The 25,829-nt window shown below is 40.0% G+C and overlaps 1 protein-coding gene across 10 annotated transcripts in view; it reads left to right on the top strand.

Moving 5' to 3' along the window:
- The window catches only part of PLCB4 (phospholipase C beta 4), a 425,441-nt gene that overhangs the window by 109,005 nt on the left and 290,607 nt on the right, over nt 1-25,829 (top strand). Inside the window, exon 1 of one of the 10 annotated variants that reach the window (XM_017868892.1) lies at nt 21,217-21,352. The exons of the other annotated variants lie outside the window; for them this stretch is intronic. The gene's annotated coding sequence lies outside the window, so the exon portion shown is untranslated. Of the gene's footprint in view, nt 1-21,216; nt 21,353-25,829 lie in introns of those variants that run through there. 10 annotated transcript variants of the gene reach the window in all.

The raw sequence follows: 25,829 nt of genomic DNA, 5'->3' as shown, positions 1-25,829 counted from the left end.
TTTTTTTTTTTTTTTTTTTTTTTTTTTTGAGACAGAGTCTTGCTCTGCCACCCAGGCTGGAGTGCAGTGGCCGGATCTCAGCTCACTGCAAGCTCCGCCTCCCGGGTTTACGCCATTCTCCTGCCTCAGCCTCCCGAGTAGCTGGGACTACAGGCGCCCGCCTCGTCGCCCGGCTAGTTTTTTGTATTTTAAGTAGAGACGGGGTTTCACCGTATTAGCCAGGATGGTCTCGATCTCCTGACCTCGTGATCCGCCCGTCTCGGCCTCCCAAAGTGCTGGGATTACAGGCTTGAGCCACCGCGCCCGGCCAGAACTAAAGTTTTAACAACAGCAGCTTAGATTATCGGTTTTTTACTTGGTACAGATGTTTTCCAATGACTTTATTGATTCTTATCACGTTTTATGAGATGGCTGGTGAGATAACGTAAATAGAGACGCAAAGACATGGAAGTAAACCATGTTCTGAGAGGTTCTTTGGGCTGACACATCTGGTTTCTCTGGGTATAAAGAATCCCTCTTTCAGGCAGCTGTTTCCTATGAAGATTGTGTTTGAGGATGCAGTCATTTCATCATTTAGCCTGAAATGTAAGTTGGTTCACACTGCTTCTTCAGAAACAGAAAGCTCTGTCCTTGTAATAATCGTAACTCCATGTTTGTGGGCAGTAGTTTCAGTCAGCTTTACCTTTAGGTACCTAACAAGGACTGGAGTTGATTTGGATCTGCCCTGATGTGGGTTCACAGAACCGGTAAAACCTCAGCTATCCAGAAAGCTAATTGTCTGAATTGCTGGACTCTCAAAATGGTCTGGAGGCAGAAAGTTAAAACGTACCACAATCTCTTTGGTCATGAAGAAGCAGTTTTTGAATATCTAACATAGCAGCAGGGATATGGTCAAAAGTGAGTGATACCAGCACCATGAAGTGAGTTATACCAGCACCATGAAGTTGTTTAGGGGCTGTAAAGCGCTCACATTGAGTTCTTTGAAGGTACCATGAACCTCGCAATATTGGTTTGCTCCTTTTCACAAGTCACTACTTCAGTGGAATATGAGACTCATCTCTGAAAACTCACACAGCTCCTTAAGCTCTTATTCACACTTTGACATATTTAGTTTTTGTTTTTTTTTCGTGAATATGATTTATAAACAATGGGTTTATTCAGGTATTTTCTGCAAGAAATCCACATTATATAACTTGGAGTTACATATCATATGGTAGGTGCTCAGAAGCTTCTTTTACAGTCCCCCTTCTGAATGTTACAAAGAAATATATAGTGATTTTCAAAGGTACATCATTTAATAGACAGTTTATATTTTCTTGTTCACAAAAGAATGCAAGGAAATATTCCAGTAGTTTTAAAAAGTATAGTATGCGATCCTTAGAACCAAACTGCACAAATATTCAGCAGCTATCTATTCAAAAATTAAAACCAGAGACTGTATTTCATTAGGGCTAATGTATAGTTGACAACCTGTAGGCCAGAACAACAAGAATCTGTATGTGCATATTTACTCTAATCTTGTTTTCCAAGCTACTTAATTGATAGTTGCTTTTCTCTGAGAGGAAAGGACAGAGCAAGTTTTGCAAACACTTGCTGAAGTCAGTTTTGGTAAAAAAATAACTCAGAGAACCATGTTTCAAGAAAAATAAATTCAGGTTATAAATTTAAACATCATTCTACTGGGTTACAACAGTATCTGAGACTTGTACTTTAAATATTTCATCTGATGATGTCATTGGAGGCAGCAGAAGCATATTATCTGCATTTGTTTATGCAGTTGTGTATTATGTAAGTGGAGAATTGTGGGAAATAGTGACTATTTCCCCCTTCTCATAGTTTTAAGCCTTAATGGCATAGAAAGAAATATCAATTGATCTTCCATATTTGGCAGAGTGCTTGCATTGGTTATAAATTCATCATATAACAAAGGACCACCATTTATGCCGGTTTTAGTATGTTTTCAGCTTCAACTAAAACTTAAGATTCCATAATAAGAGAGAAGTCACCAAGCCAATTCCCTGCTGAGTGGAATATCTTACTCATTCTCTACATACATCCTACCTATCCTTCAAGATTCAGCATAAAACCTAACCTTGCTGAAGCTTTCCTCACTGCTATAAGTCAAATCCCTGACCATCTCTCCCTTTTCTAAGTGCATTTTGCATTGGCTTATAAACCTTTTGGTGTTACTCTCCTGTGTAGATAAAGACTGTTAATTACTCTCTAATTATATTTTATTTATTAGTCTTCGCATGTCTTCCCAGTGACAATGTAAAGTCCTCTGTGCAGAAACACTATCTTAACACCTATTTTGCATTTCCATTAACCTTTTCTTGTTTAGTGTTTTGGAAAGCTGTCATTTAATAAATATTGTTGGCTGAGTGCCTGAATGTTAAGAGAGGCCACTGTCTCTGCAAACATGATAAACCTCATTTTCCCCCTCCCCTGTCAGCTTACTCTAAGAACAGAATTAACAGAAGGATTATATTAAGGCAAAATAATTTGGGGTTTTCTGTTTTGTTTTTGTCTTTGTTTTTAAAAGTTAATTCCATGTGTCTGGCCATGTTTCAGTAATAATGTTTGGCACTTTAATAATTCCTTTCATCTGCAAAGAGCAAATTGTTTTTCTAAAATAATTTCATTTTATAGAATGACTCTGTAGAGTAGGCTGACCCCATCCATGATCTAGAATATAAGAAAAATCTCACTCTGAGGTTCAGTTTCCAAAGACTTGGGAGCAGATGATGAACTTTGCTTTGCTTGCAGTGCCTCCTGGCTGTAAATGTAGGAGCTCTGTCAACAGCTGAACTCTTGGTTGGCCTTGCAAAGCTTTGATGTTGTCTGTGGTCTGGGGTGTAGCGTTGAGCCAGTAAAAGACATTGCATTGTTTTATCCATCCTATGTCCTTAGTTAGATGCATCACATGATTGGACCTACCCAATAAGAAAATAAAGAACAGCAGTCCATGTTTTGAAAATACTTTTTCATCCTGCACAGTGTTACTAGTTGCCAACTTTATGCAAACAGATTTACCTCATCTCCTAATAAATTAGAGGATCTGGCAAAATGCAGACTTGTGTTCTTCCTTTAGAGGAGACACACGCTCTTCAGTTCCACTCAGCATCCCTGAGACACCTGAATTAGTTTCCTGTTGTTGCTGCTGTAACAAACTGCTGTAAACTTCGTGACTTAAAACACAAATTTATTATCTTATACTTCTTGACATTGGTAGTCAAATAGGTCTGCAGGACTGTGTTTTTTTCTGGAGGTTCTGGGGGAGACGATGTATTCCTTGCCTTGTCCAGCTTCTTGAAGTTATGCACATCCCATAACTATGACTGAATCGCTCTGACCTCTGTTTCTATTGTCACATGTCTTTCTTTGATCCTTCTTCCTCTGTCTTTCATTTTTAAAGGATTTTTGTGATTACACTGAGCCCACTCAGATAATACAGAGTCACTTTTCTATCTCAGGATCCTTAATCTAATCATGTCTACAAAGCCCCCTTTGCCATGCAAGGTGACTATTTAGGGGTTCCATGTTCCACACCCCAAATTCACTTCCCAGCTGCCACCTTCAGTGAAGCCTTCAGGCTGTGACCTCTACAGTGCTGAAGAACTGGCATTGATTTCTATTTCCCTGGAGTTGGATGTTTATCCACCAAATAAGATGAGAATATTTATTTAAAAAACGGATTCTCCCCTGTCACAAATTTACCACATATTGGTATATCTCATTTTTTAAATGTTATATTAAATAATTACAAAAAAATAAACAACCCTCCTTTCTTTCTTGGCTTGGTTTTGCTGCTGCTGCTGCTGCTTCTTGTTTTTTTTTATTTTTTATTTTTTTCTTTTCTGGAGACAGGGTCTCACTGTTGCCGAGCTTGGAGTTCAGTGGCATGATCATGGCTCACTTCAGCCTCAACCTCCCTGCCTCAAGGAATCCTTCTCCCTCAGCCTCCCTAGTAGCTAGGACCAAGGGCACGTACCACCATGGCTACCTAATTTTTAAAAAATTTTTGTAGAGACAGAGTCTTACTATGTTGGCCAATCTGGTCTCAAACTCCTGGGCTTAAGAAATCCTCTACCTCTGCCTCCCAAAGTGCTGGGATTACAGGTGTCAGCCACTGCACCTGGCCTATTCTTCTTCTTTTTTTTTTCTTTTCAATTTTACCTGGCAATATTTTATGTTTCAAGTCTTTTTTACATTGTAGTTTTCTTTTCATCTACATTTCGTACTAATTAAGATGTTTCTTCCCTCCTTGGTTCCTTGACTATTCATCTCTTTAAAGCCTAATTATTTTCCCCTGCGAAATTGCTGCTGCTGTTTCTGGTTTCCTTCTTTGTTTTTCCAACTTTTAATATAACTTCTTTTTACTCACTAGTCCTTCCTTCACAATTGTCTTATCTTTGCCATCTGACACTGGAAAATGATATACATTTTGAACTTATGACTGTCATTTATCAGCAGAACATAGTGTAATATTCACGTTTGCTAATAAGAGAGTGGCAAAATTAATGTCAGAAATACAGAAGCTACTTAGTAATCTAAGAATTGAGAAAAACTCATCTTTCCACAAATTATCTGAAGCAGGAACAATTTGTCCGTCTTCTTTTCTAAGAATCATGAAATTTTCTCTTTTGAGCTGTTTTATTGTTATGAATACTGATGGTGTAGCTCGTGAAATAAATAGATTTCTTTTTAGTTGATTCGTAGATACGCCATCCCAGAGCTATAGTAGGACATAGGTCCAGAAGAGCGGGTATACAGCACTGATTGTCACCATCAGCACCAGCATTACCTGGGAACTTGCTGGAAATGCAAATTGTCAGACCCCACCCCAGACCTATTGAATCAGAAGCTCTGGGAATGGGGCCCAGAAATCTATGTTCTAACAAGCTCTCCAGGTGATGATGAAGTGCAATCAAGTTTAAGAACCATCGGTGTTTTGTATTGTCACACTAGGGTGCTGGGGAGAAGGGTGGTCTCTTCCAGGTCTCATTCTCCAGATCAGTTTATGGATTCACTTGTTTAGCTTCCAGGGATGTCACTTCCAAAAAACTACATTCTCCAAATATTTTTAGTTTCGATAAACAGTGCACTAAAGATTCTCAGTTCCAATAAACTGTCCAAGTAACCTTATTTCACCATGGAAAGAGTAATCTGTGGATTGGCATCAGGAAGAAATAGTCCTTCTTAGTTTAAGAGTGTACCCATAAGGCTTAAAGCCCAAGTTGTGCCAAACTAAATACAAATGTTATGCTGGAATGCACCAATTTATTCCTCTTAGGTAGGTCCATGTCTCATCCACAAAATTATGGCAATTCCAATTAAGTGATATGATATCAACTCACTGAAATCTTTAAAATGAATAGACAGCTCACTCTATGGAAAAAAGCTCTACTCCCTCCCCTCATCTGCCTCCTGCAGAATCATTCAAAGTAAACCCCATATCTACCACATAAGCCCATATTCATAGCAAATCAGATCATCCCTGACATTATCTCCAAATTTGGTGAAAAGTCCACTGGGCCTCGTAAAATATCTTAACTTTATTGAACTATAATTTACATGGAATGATATGGATCCATCTTTAGTGCTCATTTCGCATTGCGTGAGTCTTAGCAAACGTGTACACCACCACCACAATCACAATTTAGGACCTTTCTGCCACCTTAGAAAGCTTGTTCCAGTCTTTTTGAAGTCTGCGTTTCCCAACCCCTTAGCCCCAGGCAACCACTAGTCTGCTTTCCTGTCACTTTTAGATTCTTTTTGCTTTTTCTGGGATTTCATACAAATAGAACTATGTGTTCTTTTTCCTTTCAGAATTATGTTTCAGAGATTCCTCCATGCTATTGTTTCCTCTATAGATTTTTTACATTGCTCAATAATGTTCAATTGTGTGCACATTCTACCACTTATTTACCTATTGATGGACATGTGTGTATTTCCAGTGTCAGACTGTTAAGAGTAAAGTTCTTATGAACATTTGTGCACAAATATTTGTGTGGACATTTTTTATTTCTTTTGGGTAAATAAGAATGGAATGGCTGGGTGATGTGGTAGATGCATGATCAGATGCATAAGAAACTGCCAAATTGGTTTCTAAAATGGTTGAACTATTTTCATTCCATCCAGCAGTATCTGAGCATTTTCCCTAGGCCATTTTTACATGTGTTATCAGACAAATAGAAAAAAAACTTAATTTTATGTTGCTATCTACTGCATATTTATTTACATTATTACATAATGTATAATATACATTATATACACATTACATATATATGTAAATGTGTATTATACACACACACAGGGAAATGCATACATATTATATCATATGAAGAAGCACCAGTTTTAACAGTAAAATACGAGGTCTTACTTTATGCATACAATTCCAACCCATGAACATATACACAAAACCCTTAAACTACATATAAGTAATTTCTGTGTTTTCCTTGGTGTTTGTTTACTTTAGTCATTTGCTGGCCATTACTGACAGTCAAATAGTGAACTTTTAAGAAAAATAATAGAAACCCTAACATGAGGAAACTGTTAGAAGCTTTTTTCCTTCTGACTTGGGAAAGATAGCTACCACAGTTTTGGGGCTGTGACTTCCGGTATTGTATCATGCAAAGTTTAAGAACTTCTGGGATAAGCAGTGGGCAAAGGGAGTGCAAATGGAGGAAACTGAGGAAGAATGATTATATAAGGAGCAACAATGATGGACTAGTGGTGAAGAAAGAAAGATTTTTCAAGGAGGGACTTGGAAATCAAATAAGGAATCAAATGAAGATGGAACCAGTGGCTGTGGCCCCATGGAGACAGAAAAAGTCAGATCTACACAGGTCATTGTGACACCAAGCAGAATGTGAAAAAAATATACCCAATAGAAATAAAAGCAGCATGTTAGTAGGGGCAGGAGAGCAGAGTAATAAAAATAACTTCATCTCTGTTTATGAAATGCTGGAATTGCTGAATAGTGTTCCTGGATTGCAGGAACAAACCATATGATTGAATGGTTTGGGTTTGTTTTATAGATTTTATCCTAAAGATTTGATGACTAATTAAACTACTGCTGTTAATTTGTGTCGAATGCCAAGCAGAGCCCCGGGACTGGACTGAGACAGGGCCAAGGTGCTAGTATAAATTTCAGTGACTCATCTCTTGTGTCTAAAATAGCAGTAGGCTTGGGGGCAAAATGTAATCAAGGGAGGAAGTCATTTTGACACATGTTCCCCTTGAAAGCAACTTAGAACCAATGTAAGTAATTCAGTTTCTCAAGCTAGTATTGGAAAAGGGATGTAGATGGATAAGGGTGGGAAATGGAAAGTGAGCTTGCATCAAATCGTGAAAGGCATTGTGTTGTATGCAAAGACGTTTTGATTTGATCCTACTTGTTTTCAAGATGAATTTAGGCATACACTTGGGCATAAATGAAAATATTCTAATGGGATACATGCAAGGGCTCAGAGATTCTTAAGGGATTACTTTCCATGTTTTAAACTTTTATGTATACTCTTTCTTAAAACTGATCTGCCTAACACCCATCTCATTTTATAGAAGGAAGATACTTATCTCATCTTTCCAAAATATTAATTTGGTACATTGTCCTATGGTATAAAAACATTCCCAGTGCTAAACAGAAAAACACTATGTCTGCAACAAAACTGTGCTTAAAACATATTTGTAATATCAGTTGGTTGATAGTTAAAAATAATTTTGGCCAGGCCAGGTGGTTCACGCTTATAATCCCAGCACTTTGGGAGGCCGAGGCTGGTGGATCACCTGAGATCAGGAGTTCGAGACCATTCTGACCAACATGGTGAAACCACGTCTCCACTAAAAGTACAAAAACATTAGCTGGGTGTGGTGGTGGGAGCCTGTAATCAATCCCAGGTACTCGGGAGGCTGAGGCAGGAGAATCGCTTGAATCCGGGAAGCGGAGGTTGCAGTGAACTGAGATCGCGCCATTGCACTCCAGCCTGGGCAACAAGAGTGAGACTTTGTCTCAAAAAATAAATAAATAAATGAAATAAATAAAAATAATTTTGAATTTGGATCACCTTCTGTGGTGGCGTAAAACTCAAAAGGAGTTCAGAGATTGAAACTTTTCTTAGGGAAAAAACATTTATCAGCACTTATGTGAAGAAAAATGAAAAATTGGAATGAAATTGATGCTCAAACTTTGTTATTTTAGCGTTAAGTAATATCATAGATGTATGGATTAATTTCTTTAAAACCCTATCCATCTTATCAAGAGATATATTTCAAGTAAAGTTTTATATTTAATAATTATTGACTAAAATTATATTAATATGATATTTATGTGGTTTTTCTCAATTGCCTACTAGTGAAAACATGAGTATACCTTAATTAAAAGACATTATTTCACCCTTGGGGCTAAATTCAAAGTAAATTTAAACTTAAAATTCTAAGTTATGTATATATTTTGTTGTATATAGGGATATATGATAGATCAACTAATAAAATACTTTTAGTCACAAAAATGTATTCATTAGGATAAAATTTTGCAGGGGAGGTAGAAAAGAAATAGAAAAAAGACATTATAAAACATAAATGTTAAGTGTGAGCTTGCTTATTTTTAAATCATTATGGTGTTTAGATTCTAGATACATTTACTTATATCTAACAGCTATTATGTTTAAACTGTCAACATTTAGAGCATTCCAGAAATTACATCTTTAACAACCCTTTTGAACTTATGATAAAAAAATTAAGATAACTTAAAATTGACTTTTGGTGAGTTTTTCTAGATTTGTCTAGAGGGGTATAGGCACAGATTTTTTGAGGACCACAGTTATGGGTAATGGGATATTACTGAAGGATTTTGAATAGGGGACTGTTTTCTAAGATTGGTGGCTTTGAAAGCGTATTTTTCCATTCTGCAGATGAATAGAGTGGCACATAGAGGCTGGGGTGATGGTAGACCAGGAGCAAGTAAAACAGTGAGGAGAAGAGAGAGGGAGAGTTCAAAGCGTGAAAGGGAGTAGGAGACTCAATATTGCTGGCTTTGAAGGTGAAGTAATGGGGCCATGAGATTCCTTGGCTCATGGCCCCATTACTTCAAGGAATGTGGGTGGCTTCTAGAAGCTTGAATGACAATGAAATAGATGATTCCTCTAGAGCCTCCTTAAAGGAATGAAGCCTTGTTCCCATCTTGATTTTAGAGGTGAGATCCATGTTGCATTTCTGATCCACAGAACTGTAAGATGATAAATTTGTGTTGTTTAAAACCACTAGTTTGAATTTTGTTACAGGAGCAATAGAAAACGAATACAGCAGATTTACCCCGGTTTTCCACTGAGGAAGGAGATGAGTCACTTGATACTGAGTTAAGTATGCCAAAGGTTGGCATTCTAGACTTGTGGGCATGTTAGTCTCTGAGTACATGCTTGTTTTAGTGAATGAGAGAGAGCTGTTATGAAGAAGCATTTTATATGAAGCTTGCTTGTTTTCATTTCTCTACACCTCACTGTCCTCTTCCTCAAAGCTAGGGGTTAGAATAGATTATCTCAGGTTCTTTTCAGCTTGAAAATTTGAAAACTATTTGCCTTACATAAAACGAAAGAAACAAAACACACCATCCCCATAAAATTCCTTCTCTGGTGAGAATGAGGGAATAAAAGGAGAACCACCTGCAAGAATTATTGGTAAAAACACAATTATAGAATTCACTATAAAACATGAGCTGTGCTGTGCTTCAGATGCCTTGTTTATGAATGTTTGGTTCTAAATGCTAGACATAAATCAGCATATGTTCTGGAATTTTCATGATGAAATCTCTCACTTTGCATCAAAGTAAGAGAAATAGAAAGTTCTGAACAGGAGCGTGTATTGTCCTAACAATCTTGTGGCCCCAATATTCATCATAATAAAAATTTCTCTGCCTTGGTATTATGATGGATTATTACATAAAGTATTCTGTAGTTCAAAATAACACATTTTTCCCAACAACAAGCACCCCAGCTAATTAGGCAATAGGCCACTGGCCAAAGAATGATGGTCTATTAGTCAAGATCACCTAGCTTATGCTCTGACAATAAACAATTTCAAAATAAAAAAAGAGCATTAGTACTCATTGTTCAGAGATTTAAATCTCACAAGTAGAATCAGCCTCTTGATGGGGAATTTTTCCATTATAAAGCTGGTGCTATGATCTGAATTCTGCAAATTGGGGCATATTTATTAGTTAGTGATCTTATGGGATTGGTCTGTGGAAGGATGCATGCTAAAGTCAGTTCTTTAGGGCTACATCTTGCCTAAACTCAGTTTACCATGACTGGTGTTACAACCCCAAATTCCTATATGCATAGGGGAAAAAGTAATTTCTGATATAACTGCTGCCTTTAACACAAAGGTGGGACTTTTGCTAACCTGAGGGCTGGAGTGCAATCAACCTTGCCACAAAGACTATGCAAATAACTTCAGTGTTCTCAATTCCTCTCTTGGTTGAAGATCACATTCCTGCCATTTCACCCATTCAAGGACTTCAGGTGCAAATTTTGCAAGAAAAATGTCCTCAGATTTCCCAAGAATCATCTCATTAGAAAGGAGTTTGGAATGTGAGTCTGTCTGGATGCTATTTCTGTGATACCTTGAAAACGTTGTTCCTACAAAATTATTTAAGCACTTGAACAAAAAAATAAACAAATGTCCTTGAATTTATTATCCCATATCGACTTGCCAACTACTGCAGTGAGACTTGTGGAGATGATAAGTCCACTGTGAGTGAGGCACTTAAGCCGCAGGACCCATATGTTGTGCCTGATTGTATTGCAGAGAAAGTTCTTTGGAAACTATGACCTTAACCAAGCTTTGAATAGCTGACCAAGATAAAGCCACCAGAGATGTCCAAACAGTTGCCGTTCGTAGAGAGTCATCAAAAGTCTTTGACCTCATGCCCTTTGTGCCACCCTCCTCACTAACATTCTATTCATGATATTAGTCTTTTTGAGACCTCCCAAATGGTGCTGATCCAATTGATTTCTGCAAACAGACTTCAGATCTTATGAGGTGTCTGTCAGATGAGGTTCAGGGTACCAAGCGTTGTTTTTGCTTGCCATATTGATCACTGTTCAAGGTGTATCTCAAAGTAAGTCTTGATAGTCCCCAGCAATCAGAAATGTTTCTTCAAGTCCTAATTGGTTAGGTGTTTTTCCCTGTACCTTCTAGGTCTCTCTCTTAGTTCAGGCTGCTATCACAAAATGCCGTAGACTAGGTGCCTTATAAACAAAAGCCATTTCTTTCTCACACTTCTGGAGGCTGGAAGCCCACAGTCAAGGTGCCTGCAGATTCCATGTCTGGAGAGGGCCCTCTTTCTGGTTAGCAGATGGTCTTGTTACTGTCCTTACATGGCACTCAGGTGGGGGGATGGTGGAGGTAGAAGTGTTTGTCTCTCTTCTTCTTTTATAATTCTGTAAATCCCATCGTAAGGGCCCTATCCTCATGACCTAATCCAACTCTAATTACCTCCCAAAGACCCCACCTTCAACTACCATTACACTGGGGATTGGGGCTTCATTATGGAAAATTTGGGAGTGGGGGACACAAATGTTCAGTCCCTAGCAGGGACAACAAAGTGAGACAAATAATTGTTCTGTAGCGTTTCTTAGAATAACACCAATACAGTATCCCAAAAGAGAGAAAGAAGATCAATAATAGGGGTTCTAGGGAATTGCTTTCAGACCTTGGGCTAACTCCGTGAAATGATTTTGAGAAAAGGAAGGGCAGAGTGAGTAATAGATTTTAGTAACAGTCATGAGAATGGGCATTGGGAGGGAGGTGTCTGTTTTGTTGTTCTTTGTCCATAGCATCTCACCTGTAACCTGGCCCATGGAAAATGTTCAAAACATTAGTTTTGTGTAAATGAATTGATCATTAGCTAGAGTGGGTTTACAGCAATAAAAACTACCTTGTTGAAGAATTGGTTCTTCTTTGCCTTTAAACATCTTCAGGTTTGAGTTCCATTCTTGTAGCTAGGTGCTGACTATTGGTTTATCCCATGTCAAGTGAGTAAAGGGTTAAGGGTTCTTTCTCATCCTTGGGCTATCAGTCACCTGCATCTGGGGCTTTCAAAGTTAAAATAACTCTTTAAAGTTGGCTGGGCTGCAAACTACCCATTATACCAGACTGAAGTGTCTACGGGAGGCATGTTCTTCCTTTTTTGTCTAAAAGTGAGGGTTTTGGGGAATTTGCTCAATCACCCCTGCGCCTAACCCAAGTCTCAGTAACCCGGGAACCTGTGTACTATTACAGAAAATGCATCTGTAGTATTTACTGAGTGCATGGACGGGTGGTTTACAGACTTCTCCTCAACAAATAGCAGGGCTATAATAGCAAGTGACAGGGAGCTTCTGGCAAAGGTAGCGATTGAGGGGCAGGTGGTTGACCTGTTGTCACTAGGAAGTGAGCTCCCAGCTTAGGCACCGGGGACATGGGACTTTTGATTTTTAAACTGGGACTAGTTGGGTCACCCAGTGCTGAAACCTTGGCCCTCTGCCGACAGGCTAAGAGACTTCCTGGTGTAGCTCTCTCTTCTCAGCTGTCTCAACCGAGCCCTTCACATGCTCTGAGACACTACCAGCAGCAACAGTTTGGGGATCACGTGAAAGAAAAGTAAGAAATACCCATTCTGTTTTGGTCACATCTAATTGTTCATTTTCAGTCATATTTACAAGGAAGAGTATGCTTACAGGGCCTGAAGTTACCACCCAGTGACTTCAGGATTCAACGTGTCTTTCCACGAGGGTCAGGGAGTCACACTGCGCTGCCTCACAGCACAAGTAGGAAGAATCTGTTTGTGTATACTAAACTGCAGGGAGAGCACCATTTGAAATCTCCCCTGCCCCTGGAAGATGTCCAAACATAAGTGGCATCCCAGAGTTTTCTCTAACTCTGCAGCCCAAGTCCCTCTTACAGCCCAGGGAAGCCTGGGGCTCACCCATCTCATGAATGTGCTGTATTGTTGGTGTCCCAGCCAAGGTACCCCGAGCATAATGGGGTAACTCCAGATTGGGTCACTAAGCCCATCTCCCACTACACAATGGTCACATGTCCCTCCCTCCCTCAGTTAGTACTGGGAAGGAGGAAATGATGAGGGCTGGTGAGGCTTCTCCAGAACAAGATGGAGGTACAACTCTAAAACCAGGTAGAGCGGGAGGCATGGGGGAAAGGGCTGTGATACCACAGAAGATGTAGAAATTCTTTTCCATGATCACATGTAAGAGAGAAGAAAGAGCTGCTAGATTTTTAAATTTAAGTTTTGGAGTAATATCAAAAAGGACCATCAAGCTAGAGGTATTTATTTAGATAAGAATGCTGGTCTAATTTATCATTATTTTTAACTTCTCTTGTTTGTAGTTGTAATTAGTGATAAGTAATATTTTAAGTGTTTTTTTAATGGTTTTTGGAAATATTGTATACAGATGTTTAAAGTTGTATGCAAATTGAATCAGGGAAAATGGAATCTCACTTAACTGTTCACGTGTGTTATTGGAAAACATTATTTTAATTTTATATCAGATATCCTGATACCTCACTGGTATTAGGCTGAACCACATGAAATTGCTGTTTTTATTGATCAAAATGATTAAATATTAGTAACTTCATATAGCTCATTGTAACATATTTATACCCTGGGTCTTTATAACCAGATACAAGTGGATTAATCTATGAAGCTATTAAAAAATTCTGTAGTAAATATATTTATAAACTGGAGAATCTGGTTTAATGTGAGCTGCTTTCCCTGCACTATCAGTTTTTGCAAGTTTACTTTCTTTTCCTGCAAAAAGAGGCAAAATTAATTTAAAAAATCTAAAGCCATTGGAAGATACCAGAAGATGGGACGTTTCAAAGAAGGAATTAAATTGAAGGTAGAAGGCATCCTATTTCCTACTTTGACTTTAACCCCCACGACCTTCTGCAATGATTCTGTAGGCGATCCTTGCTCAAAGATGACCACCTCAGTATTGTGGTCATGGGAAAAAAATGGAAAAGGGATCAGCATTCTTTAGCTTTTTTTATGGCATTATTTCAGCTGGGTTTTCCTATTTTACTTGAGTAGAATGCTTTATTTGGCTCAGAATGAGTCAAAGTGGTTTTCTGGTGAATGTTTCCTTTACTTTCATAAGCACTTTCTTTAAAGTTCCAGGTGAAACCCCCAGCATGGTGGACACTGTGTCGTGATGTCATTGCAGGTGCTCCATTTGGGAAGCTATCCATGGTTTCTTCAGTTCTAGAAATGCTTCAGATTGATAATATTACTATGCGCATAGGTTTTATGTTATTTTGAAATTTAAATTAGTATAGAAAGGAACCATTTGAGGGTGGTGACCCAGCATTGTGCCTCAGAAACAAACAAAAAGCCTCTGATTTTTATGATTAGGAGGCAATTTTTTTTTTTATTCAGCTAGTTGACTCTTAAGGAAATAAAACATTGCCACTATGAGCCGATTTATGAGCTGTCAGGTGATCTTATGTGTTGTATACATATAACACATACATCTAGGAGCTGTTTTAAAAATCTTGACAGTTGTACATTCAATTTATGCAATGCTAGCCCTACTGTAAAATACTCTAGTTTTTTTGTTGGGACAGAACCACACCTGAGTGAAACTTGCAACTTGCTGCCCATCTGCCCATGAATACTTTACTACTTATTTATTTATTTATTTATATTTTTGAGACAGGTTCTCACTCTGTCACCCAGGCTGAAGTGCAGTGGTACAATCATAGCCCACTGCAGCCTTGATCACCTGGGCTCAAGCAATCCTTCTGCTTCAGCTTCCCTAGTAGCTGGGACTACAGGTGTGTGCCACCATGCCCCACTGTGTAGTGCAGGTTGGTCTCGAACTTCTGGCCTCAAGAGATCCTACTGCCTTAGCCTCCCAAGTTGCTTGGATTATAGGTGTGAGCTACCATGCCCAGCCTAAGACTTTGCTTCCTTGTGGAAAAACTCCCTGGAAGGGAATCCCCTATTAAATAGCAGGCGCTAAATAGAAACCTAGTGTTTGACTGAGTGATAACATTTTCTATAGTTTTTTAAAAATTTATACTGAAATTTAGAGAGGGCATATTATTCAGTTTTGTTCTTCAAATCATCCTTGACTCCTCTCTTTCTCTCACACTCACACGTGGTATGGTAAATTCTGTCTGCTCTGCCTTCAAAATGTACCCACCTTCTTTTCCCTAATTCCCTTGCTGCCATCCTGGCCTGAGCCAGGTTCTCTTTTACCTGGATGACTGGTCTCTTCTCATCCTGGCTTGTTCCCCACATTGACCCCTCCCCGTAGTCCATTCTGAACTCAGCACCCAAAATGACTAAGTGTAAGTCAACTCCTGAGCCTCCCTGCTCAGAGCCCTCCAAGGGTTCCTCATCTGACTCCGAGTAAAAGCCAGAGTCTTTACCGTGGCCCACCAGGCCTGTGTGATCGGACTCCTTTTCTGCGTGACCTCATCTCTAGCTCACTGGGCTTAGTCACACTGGCTTCCTCGCTGCTCTGCTGTCATCTTAGGGTCTTTGCTGTGGCTGCTTCCTCTCCCAGTAATGCTCTGTCTTCCCCCACTTATCCACGTGGCTAATTCTCTCGTTTCCTTAGTCTTTGCTCATTTATAAACCTAGATTTCTTATTAACCCCTACTCTGTTCTCTATTTTTGCTTTTTCCATAGCATTTACCATCCTTTAATATATGGTGTAATTTATTTATCATGTTTAGCATTTACCCCCTCTCTAGAATGTAAATGCCATAGTGGTAGCAGTTTTGTTTTATGTACTGATGTTCACCAAGCACTTAGAAAAGTGCCTCATGCATAGTAGTGATTCAGTAAATATTTGTTGAGTAAATGAATGCCCAAGCAAGGGTGGTGGGTGAACCCTTATTGTCCCTTGACCTTGGATGCCTGTTTTAAAAAATCGTGTTTAACAAACCCTAAAGCCATTTTTTTTTTTTTGCAGTGGTATGGGTTTCAGACTTCACATTTTACGTATCTACTTATGAGATAAGAGTCAAGAGAAAGTTTTTAAAAAAATAATATTTGTCAAAACCCATTCTGATTGTTTTTTCTTACAATGACAGATTAGTCTCTGACAACTCATTCCAGAAGCTTCCATTTGATCTTCAGAGGGTTTTAATTGGCACAAGGCTCTTTTCAGGAAATGGCCACTTTAACATCCATGGAAAAATAATCATGTACTTTTAATTCCACTTATCTGAAACCAATTAGTAAACCCAAAGAAAACACTGGGTGTTTTAATTTTATGAAGTGTCTTAAATTGTCCCAGAGGTCATGGCATCCAGTGAATTCACTTCTCTGTCTTTCCTGTCTGGCCATTTTTGTGCCTTCTGGATATGGACAACTCAAGTGGTTTACCACGTGCGAAATGAGCTGCTGCCCCTTCTCCTTTCCAGTGGGGTGGTCCAGGTCCACTTTGCAGACTGAGTTCTTTTCTCTCTGCAGGTTCCTTCTACTTCTAGCTAATTATCTTGTGCTTCTCTTCCCAGCCTGTTTATCTAAATGCATTTCTTTTCTTCCAGCCCAGCTCCCTCCTGAAGGTATAGGAAACCCCCAATGAAACCATCAGTCTTGCGTCTGATGGATGGTTTGCCTGTACTTTGCCTCAGACACTTAGACCTTGGTGCCCTGACCACAGTGACCCTTTTATTTGCTTTCCTGCTACTTCCCTACTTGTCATTTTATTTTTTATTTATTATTATTATTTTTTGAGATGGAGTCTCGCTGTGTCACCCAGGCTGGAATGTAGTGGTGTGACCTCAGCTTACTGCAACCTTCACCTTCCGGGTTCAGGTGATTCTCCTGCCTCAGTCTCCCTGAGGGATTACAAGTGCCCACCAGCAGCCTGGCTAATTTTTGTATTTTTTTTTGGTAGAGACAGCATTTGACCATGTCGGCCAGGCTGGTCTTGAACTCCTGACCTCAAGTGATCTGTCCACCTTGGCCTACCAAAGTCCTGGGATTACAGGCATGAACCACCATGCCCGGGCTACTTGTCACTTTAAAACACAGCCATGCTTCCACCCACTGCCATAGTCTCTCTTCAAGGAACACCAGGGCCACTTCCTGCTCTAAAACATTTGCACACCCCTGCTGAGGACCCTAATGACACTGTCTGTGTACCTCCTTTATCACAGACGCTTACTCTACTGTCTTCTGTTTTCGTGGTGTGCGTTGCTTCATTTCAAGGACATAACTATGTAAACTTCCATGCCAGACTGTAAACCCTCTGAGGGTGAGCATTACGTTATATCTGACCCTTATGTGTAAAACTTTGCTGTGTATGGGTTCAGTATTTCGTAGGACCATGAAACAGTACTGGTTGAATGGGCTCTGGAAATAAAACTACTGTATAGCCCAGAGTTCTAGAACTGTCCTGATTTTTAAATATTCTGCCATTTTATCTTCTGAAAATTATTGTTGTATTTTTCCAATGATACAAACTAAGTTTTAGTTGGAAAATAATTTCCGTAGGCAAATATCATCCTATAGTTTAAACCTTCACATGAGTGAATTGTGACTGAAAGAAGGTTCAAGGGTGGGTTGTCCAGGTTCCTCTTACTATTCTCCATGTGTTTTACATGAAGGCATTTTGAGTTCATTTAGGAATTATTCTTATAGGTCTCTCAGTTTTAATACAAAGCCGGTTGTAAATATGGCCCTGGTAGTGAATCTCTCACTAGAAGATTTCTCCCAGCCACAATTCAGTTACATCTAAAAGATAACATTCACACATTTCTTCATTCATTGCAGCAAAGAGTGACTGTTACGTGCCAGGTATATAATATGAATTGATCAGACACAAGTCCCTGCTTTTGTGAAGCTTACATTCCAGGGAGTGGAGACAGATGAACAAGAAGTAAAATGAAAAGTGTGCCAAATGGTAATGTATGATGCAGAGAAATTAGGCAGGGGAAGAAGGACGGAAAGCCAGGGAAATTGTTATTTAAAATAAGGTGACTGGCAGAGGCCTGAAGGTGGTGAAATAATTGGCCCTATAGATAGCAATGGGAAGAGCATTATAGGCAGATGGAACAATGGCACTGTGTGGGAGTCACTTGTCATGTGCGAGGAACAGCAAGGACATCCTTCTTCAACTTGGAGAGGGTTGGGAGTATGACTGGTTTATTCAGAGAGGTGGAGGGGAATTCAAATCACTTCAATTTCTTCTCAGCCTCGACACTAGTGACATTCTGGGTTGGTTAATTGTTCATTGTGGAGGGCTGTCATGTGCATTGTAGGATGCTTCGCAGCATCCCGGGACTCCACCCACTAGATGCCAGGAGCATACTGTCTCAGTCCATTTATGCTGCTATAACAGAATACCACAGACTGGGCAATTTATAAACAACAGAAAATTAGTTCTCATAGTTCAGGAGGCTGAAAAGTCCAAGATCCAGGTGCCAGTAGACTAAGTGTCTGTGAAGCTCTCTGCTTCATGATGGTGCCTTGTCGCTCCATCCTCATATGGCAGAAGGTAGAAGGGCAAAATGACCTAGCTAGTTTGCTCTAGCTCCTTTATAAGGCACTAATCCCATTAATGAGGGTGGAACCATCATGGCCCAGTCACCTCCTAAAGGCCCACCTCTTAATACTGTTACACTAGGTATTAAGTGTCAACATGAATTTTGGACACAAACTTTTAAACCATAGAGCACACCTTCTCCCCTACCCCCGAGGTGTGACAACAATGTCTCTAGACATTGGCAAATGTCCTCTAAGGCACAAACTCACTTTTGGTTGAGAACCACTCCTTTAGTCCAAAGTAAGGACTTCGTTAATTTGAGTGGTTCTTTCATTTTAACCAGAGTCGTCTGGCTGCTGTGTTGAGAATAAATTGAAGGGGAGCAAAGGTGGGAGCATGGAAGAAAATTAGCAAATGGCCATTTGGAAGGTGAGGGTACCTAGAAGCTGACTGGGGCTGACTGGTGATATGGTTTGGCTTTGTGTCCCCACCCAACTCCCATCTCAAATTGTAATCCCCACGTATTGAGGGAGGGACCTGTAATCCCCACGTGTCAAGGGAGGGAGGTGATTGGATTATGTGGATGGTTTCCCCCATACTATTCTCATGATAGTGAGTTCTCACAAGATCTGATGCTTTTATAAGGTGCTCTTCTGCCTTTGCTCACACTTCTCTGTCCTGCCGCCATGTGAAGAAGGTCCTTGCTTCCCCTTTGCCTTCTGCCATGATTGTAAGTTTCCTGAAGCCTCCCTAGTCATGTGGACCTGTAAGTCAATTTGTAAACCTCTTTTCTTTATAAATTACCCAGTCTCAGGCAGCTCTTTATAGCAGTGTGAGAACAGACTAATAGAGCTGGGGTTGGTCAGGAGTGAATCAGATTTTGGATATTTTGAATGATTAACCATCAGGATTTGCTGACAGACTGGAGACCAGGTATAAAGGAGGAGTCAAAAATGACTATGAGGATGTGGGCCTGAGCAGGGAGGATGCAGGCAAGGAGCAGGTTCCTGGGAACATTGAGAGCTTTGTTTGAACATTTCGTATTTAAGAATATTGATTATTCTCTGTATTCTCCCTCACAATAACCCCGAGAGGTGGGTATGCTCTCCTTTTACAATAAGAGGACCCTGAAGCTCATGGAGCTTGGTTAATTGCCCAAAGTCACACAATCTTTAAAAGACAGAAAGGGACTTAAATCCAGACATGTCTAACTACTAACCCCCTCCTCCTTGATATACTTTGAAGTGATTTTGTATTGTTTAGAAGTCTCCAGTATGAAGTAATAGTACTGTGTTTTATACCCTGCAGAGGTTAATTCAGTAGACTGTTTTTTCATGAAATGCAGTTCTGCTAAATACTAACACTTCAAAACAGAGACAATTGTTTCTTTTGCATTTTATAAGAGGATAGAACACAAACATGAACCTTAGGAAGTATTTTGCATACAGTAGTAAAACAAATTACGTGGAATATCAGGGCTATGATTTGAATCTGTGTCTCCCTCCAAAATTCATACATTGGAACTTAAATACTATTGTGTGATGATGAAACTAAAAGATGGGATCTTTAGGAGGCGATCTTTAGGACTAGTGACTTTATAAAAGGGCCGGAGGGAACTAGATAGGCTTTTTTTTTTTTTTTTTTTTTTTTTTTTGCTGTCTACCACATAGGGACACAGTATTCAAGGTGCTCTCTTAGAAGCAGAGACCAGGACCTCACTAGACACTGAATCTGCTGGTGCCTTGATGTTGGACTTTGCAGCCTCCAGAACTGTGAGAAATAAATTTATATTATTATTTTTTTTTTTGAGACGGAGTCTGGCTCTGTCGCCCGGGCTGGAGTGCAGTGGCCGGATCTCGGCTCACTGAAGCTCCGCCTCCCGGGTTTACGCCATTCTCCTGCCTCAGCCTCCCGAGTAGCTGGGACTACAGGCGTCCACCAACTCGCCCGGCTAGTTTTTTGTATTTTTTAGTAGAGACGGGGTTTCACCGTATTAGCCAGGATGGTCTCGATCTCCTGACTTCGTGATCCGCCCGTCTCGGCCTCCTAAAGTGCTGGGATTACAGGCTTGAGCCACCGCGCCCGGCCAAATTTATATTATTTATAAATTACCCAGTCTGTGCTTTTTTATTATAGAATCATGAACAGACTAACATAATCAGTGGTTAGTTGGATTTTAAGTGAATTCTAAGTTGCTATTTCTCCATCTGTCCTGTTTGTACCTAGTCCTACCAGTTATATGGCAAATCAATGGTCTGTGGTTAGTTTTGTTTGGAAATACACCCCAAGTCCCTCTGTTAGGGATCTACAATACAGACCGCTTCTCCCTTCTCCCCTCCAGCACCTCCAAAATGTATATTAAGCATCTCACAGGTACAGGTGGTGCTAAACCATTTTTCTATCTCAAATGTATTTCTATAGGTCTGCTGTGGTCATGACTATGTCCAGATATTACTTCATTCTGTATGTTTTTTTTTTTTTTTTTAATATACACATCCTTAGAGCTTAGGTATGATGCTAGCAGGCCATTTTGCTCCTCTGTCATTTTTCTGCCGAACCCTTCTGAATTTTTAGCTGTGCCACCACCAGACCACTGAGTGATTAACAGGAATGGATTTTTCTTGAAATAGATCCTGAGACCTTTTGCATCTAAAAGCAGGTTCCCTATCTCTTTCAGCTATATAATTGTGTGTTTAAACAGTGGGACTCAACAAGGTAATTGCAGTCATGGAGTTCTTAGCAGAGTGAGCCATCGAGCCAGCAGCGGGGAGCTGTGTGCCATGATTGATTCCATGGGGGCTTGGGAAGTTTGAGGTGATATGAGCCGAACTGCTCTGAAGAGCTGCCCACAGGTATTTCTGCTGTTATACCTTGTATAGTTTTGTGATGACTTAACCTAATATAAAAGATCACACTGTCATTTCTCTTTGAGAATAATCAGTGCCAAGGGAGGTTTCTTAGGAGGTCTTTGGCAGTTTCTTCTTGATGAGTTTTTGACAGAGCCAAGTTCATGAGTGTGTGACCTGTGGAAATGCACAGGGTTCTAGACTCAGAAAGGTCCTGCCTGTGTTTTGTGTTTGGTTTAAAGATAACCGTCAGAGTCTGGATTTTTTTTTGAGACAGGGTCTTGCTCTGTCACCCAGGCTGGAGTGCAGTGGTGTGATCACCGGGGTCTCCATCGTGAGGCCCTGTCTCTACAAAAACAAACAAACAAAAAAATTAGCTGGGCATGGTGGTGCACACCTGTAGTCCCAGTAAGTCAGGAGTCTGAGGTGGGAGGATTGCTTGAGCCTGGGAGGTTGAGGCTACAGTGAACGGCACTCCAGCCTGAGTGACATAGCAGGACCCTATCTCAAAAAAAAAAAAAAGAAAAAAAGAATTTCAAGACAGTGGTAGCAGAGTTTTAATGCAAACACAGAGCCTTTATATGCTACAGCTCAGATTGGAGCACCTATCCGTTAATTAGCACTTTTGCCCAAAAGGGGGCTATGCAGATCTCAGGCCCCTCTCAGAATCTATGTTGTAGTTGGAAACAAGGGCTAATCATCTATATGTAAAACAAGCTTTCAGGCAAGATGCAAAATGCTTCTTGGTTAGCATCATTGCTGAGGTGAAGGTTAACTATGCATGTGCACTTATCATTCAACAAATGTTTATTGAGCATCTACCATGTGCTGGGCACTGTGCTAGGAGCTGGGATGGACCCTATCTTGGATTCCTTGTGAAGCAGACACCATGACAAAGATTTGAGTGCAAGTGATTTATTGGAAAGATGATTGCAGGAAATACTGGTAGAAGAGTAGGAAAGTGAAACAGAGACATGAAGGAAGCCAATAAATGGTTTGTGTTCACAGAGTGAAACTACAACTGTGTGCAACTAGGGCCCAATCCACTGAGGACCAGTGTAGAACATGCCTCAGAATTTTCCTGTAGAAGGACACAGGTTGGTTCCTTTTCCACTAACTCTGATCCGTCTGGTTGAGAGCTGCCCAGGGTCATTTCCAGCCTGCCCCCTGTGCCAAAATGAACACAACTCCTCAGCTAGAGAAAGCTCTTAGGCAAAGAATCACGGCATTTGTACTAGAAAGCTGTACGTGAATATTAGATTAGCGGGTGCTAAGTGTGAGGGGATGAAGAGTGACAAGTTGGGGCCACCATTTTGAATAGGTTGGTAGGACAGGGCTTTCTCAAGAGGTGACTCTTGAAAAAAGACCTATGTCTTTTTGAAATTTTACTGTTTCAAGAATGGAAGATATGCATCAAGAAAAATAGGATTCTTAAGTCATACTGTGTGTTAACAGACAAATAATGAACATATGTTTTGATCTTTGGGAATGTTTATATTATTGAAAACGTTGTAACTTTTAGAGAGTATTTGGCTATTTGGTCGCTGATTTTCTTGACAATCTCTTTTTGAATACTGTGGCATCATTTCATCTATATTCTAGCTTTTCTCAGTGTTAGACCATTAGACCTAATGATCAGAATATTACAGTTTTCAAAACCAATGTTACTATCTTTTTTAAAGTATGGGATATAGTATCTTTAAGCATGAACTGCTTTTATAAAAAAATTGGAAGCTATCACTCTTTTTTTTTTTTGAGACGGAGTCTTGCTCTGTCTCCCAGGCTGGAGTGCAGTGGCCGGATCTCAGCTCACTGCAAGCTCCGCCTCCCAGGTTCACACCATTCTCCTGCCTCAGCCTCCCGAGTAGTTGGGACTACAGGCGCCCGCCACCTCGCCCGGCTAGATTTTGTATTTTTTAGTAGAGACGGGGTTTCACCGTGTTAGCCAGGATGATCTCGATCTCCTGACCTCGTGATCCGCCCGTCTCGGCCTCCCAAAGTGCTGGGATTACAGGCTTGAGCCACCGCGCCCGGCGCTATCACTCTTTTTATACATGTTCATTGTGAACTTGGTGTTTCGTGTTTTTAAACAACTGAATGATTATAAGTAAAGAAATGACTGCCTTGAGTAGGATAGTGAAATAGTAGGAAGTAAAATATACATTTTCACATTAGAAGAAATATGATTCCCACTTTTTTGTTGGGACAACAATGTGAAGAGTGTTGTTTATAATAAAATGACTCCAAATTGACTCACTTTGTCTAATTAATATATAGGCCTTGCTGTTCAGATGTTTGTATTTTACAAATATATTTTCCAACACAAAAACACTGGAGGCTAAATTCAGGAAATTTTAGCTACATTTTTTTTTTTCCTGTAAAACAGTTTCACATAGCTTTAAAATCAACCTTTTTTTAATTTCCTTACTTTGACCCAAATGGATGCAGTTATATCATAAAATTGTATCTCTCATAAATCATTCTAATAATAGTTGCAGTGGTTATAAAAGGATAGTCCATAGGGCTTGCTAATTATGAGAAGACATTTGTGTGTTTGCTTGCTTTACAGTTACTTCATGCATTGTCTTAATGCTTCTTTGCAGAAATCTTTTAGTAGTTAGTACCTCTCTTTTTGTGCAGTAAGCAATGGGTCACAGACTGTAAACTTTTACTTTACTAAGTGAGGCAACGGCAAGATTTTAAGATCACATTAGGAAGTTTAGTTTTTTCTCTGGAAACTATTTCATTTTTAGTCCAATTTTAGTCTAGAAAAATAGGGTTACAAACAAAGCCTAATAATTCATTGCTTAACAGAAGTTAAATGAAAAACTGCAGTTTGCATTAACTTCCTGGTTATTTACAAAATCATCCTGCATATTCTTTTTAGCTTTGTGTGGAACTGGGGCTTATCACACTTTAATGTGGATATGAATCACCTGGAGTCGGTGTTAAAATGTAGATTCTGCACATCCAACAAGCTTCCAGTTGATGCAGATGCCTCTGGTCTGTGGGCACCTTTAAGGAGCAAGGTTTCTGTGCTGGTTAATTTTATACGTCAACCCGACTCGGCAAAGGGTTGCTCAGATAGCTGGTAAAACATTACTTCTGGCTGTGTCTGTGTAAGGATGTTTCTAGAAGAGATTAACATTTGAATCGGTAGACTGAGTAGAAAAGAGTGTCTTCACCAGTGCAGGCGGGTATCATCAGCAGTTCATTGAGGGGCTGAATAGAAGAAAAGCGCAGAAAGGGTGAATTCTTCTCTTTCTGCTTGAGCTTAGACATCCATCATCTCCTGCTCTGCCCTTGGACATCGGCGCTGCTGGTTCTTGGGCTTTTTGACTCAGACTGGGATCCCATCAATCCCCCTGACCCCCTATCTCAGGCTTTTGGACTCTTATTGAATTACACCACCAATTTTCCTGGCTCTCCAACAGATTGTGGGACTTCTTGGCCTCCCTAACTGCATGAGCCAATTCTGAGAATAAATCTCATTTTATTTATATCTCTATATCCTGCTGGTTCTGTTTCTCTAGAGAACCCTGACTAATACAGTCTCAGACAACTGGCTTCAGGATTCATCTTGCCTAACTGTGGGGGCAAAACCATGCCTGGGGAGGGGTTGAATGTTTTGAAAAACAAAGAGGTTTTGGAGATAAAGTTAGCTTGAAAATTTTCTGATTCAGACAACCTTGCATCAGAAAAATTTTGATGAGCCTTGCTTAGGAGTGCAAAAAGCGGACGTTACAGTTTTAAGCAGAAAGGGGCTCTTGATGTTAAGTAAAGGACTGGTAGAGATTACAGAAGAATTTCAGGTACTGTAGTAATTACAGAGGCAGAACTCTTTTCTCCTTAGCAACAGTCTATGTGTGGGGAGCAGAAACTTGTTATAGCAGAGGTCCCTACAGAGAAATCTGTGTGTGCAGGCAGAGTCAAAAGCAATTGAAACAAGTTTGCACTAATGACTTTGGGGACCAGAGTGCCCTGACAATGGAATAGGAGGGCCATATTATCAGGGGTGACCTCTAATTTGCAATTAAAATGACTTCTGGGCATGTAAATGGACACCTGGGTGGGAGGATTGTGTAATGTGGGTGGCACTCAGTGAATTTCTTTGTCTTGGACTTTGATGAAGGAAAGTTATTCCCCTGCTCCTTGCAAGCTCAGTAGTGACAGATGGTTGTTGCCTCCTTGCTGGTTTCTGTCCCTAAAGGAATAAAGTAGGAATTGGTGTTCAGAATTCAGGCTATGGAAAGATACTGATGTTTGGGTGGACAATTTAGGTATAAGAGGACATTGGCTACTGTTATTCAACCAAGGCAAAGAAGGGTTGTGGAAAGTCATGAAGATTAGGGGTAGCCAAAACTATTCATGTGATCCTTGGGCAGGTTATCAACCTCTTCTGGCATCAGGTTAATTTGCTGTCATGAGGGTAATAAGGCCTGTCTTTGGTGGGTTGGAGGTTTTATTTATGAAGGGCCTAGCA

The sequence above is a fragment of the Rhinopithecus bieti genome, unplaced genomic scaffold (assembly GCF_001698545.2).
Source record: "Rhinopithecus bieti isolate Rb0 unplaced genomic scaffold, ASM169854v2 scaffold_4658, whole genome shotgun sequence".
In the NCBI taxonomy this organism is placed as follows: Eukaryota; Metazoa; Chordata; class Mammalia; order Primates; family Cercopithecidae; genus Rhinopithecus; species Rhinopithecus bieti.
The sequence above is the reverse complement of the archived record's forward strand: the minus strand, read 5'-3'. Positions and strand labels throughout refer to the sequence as shown.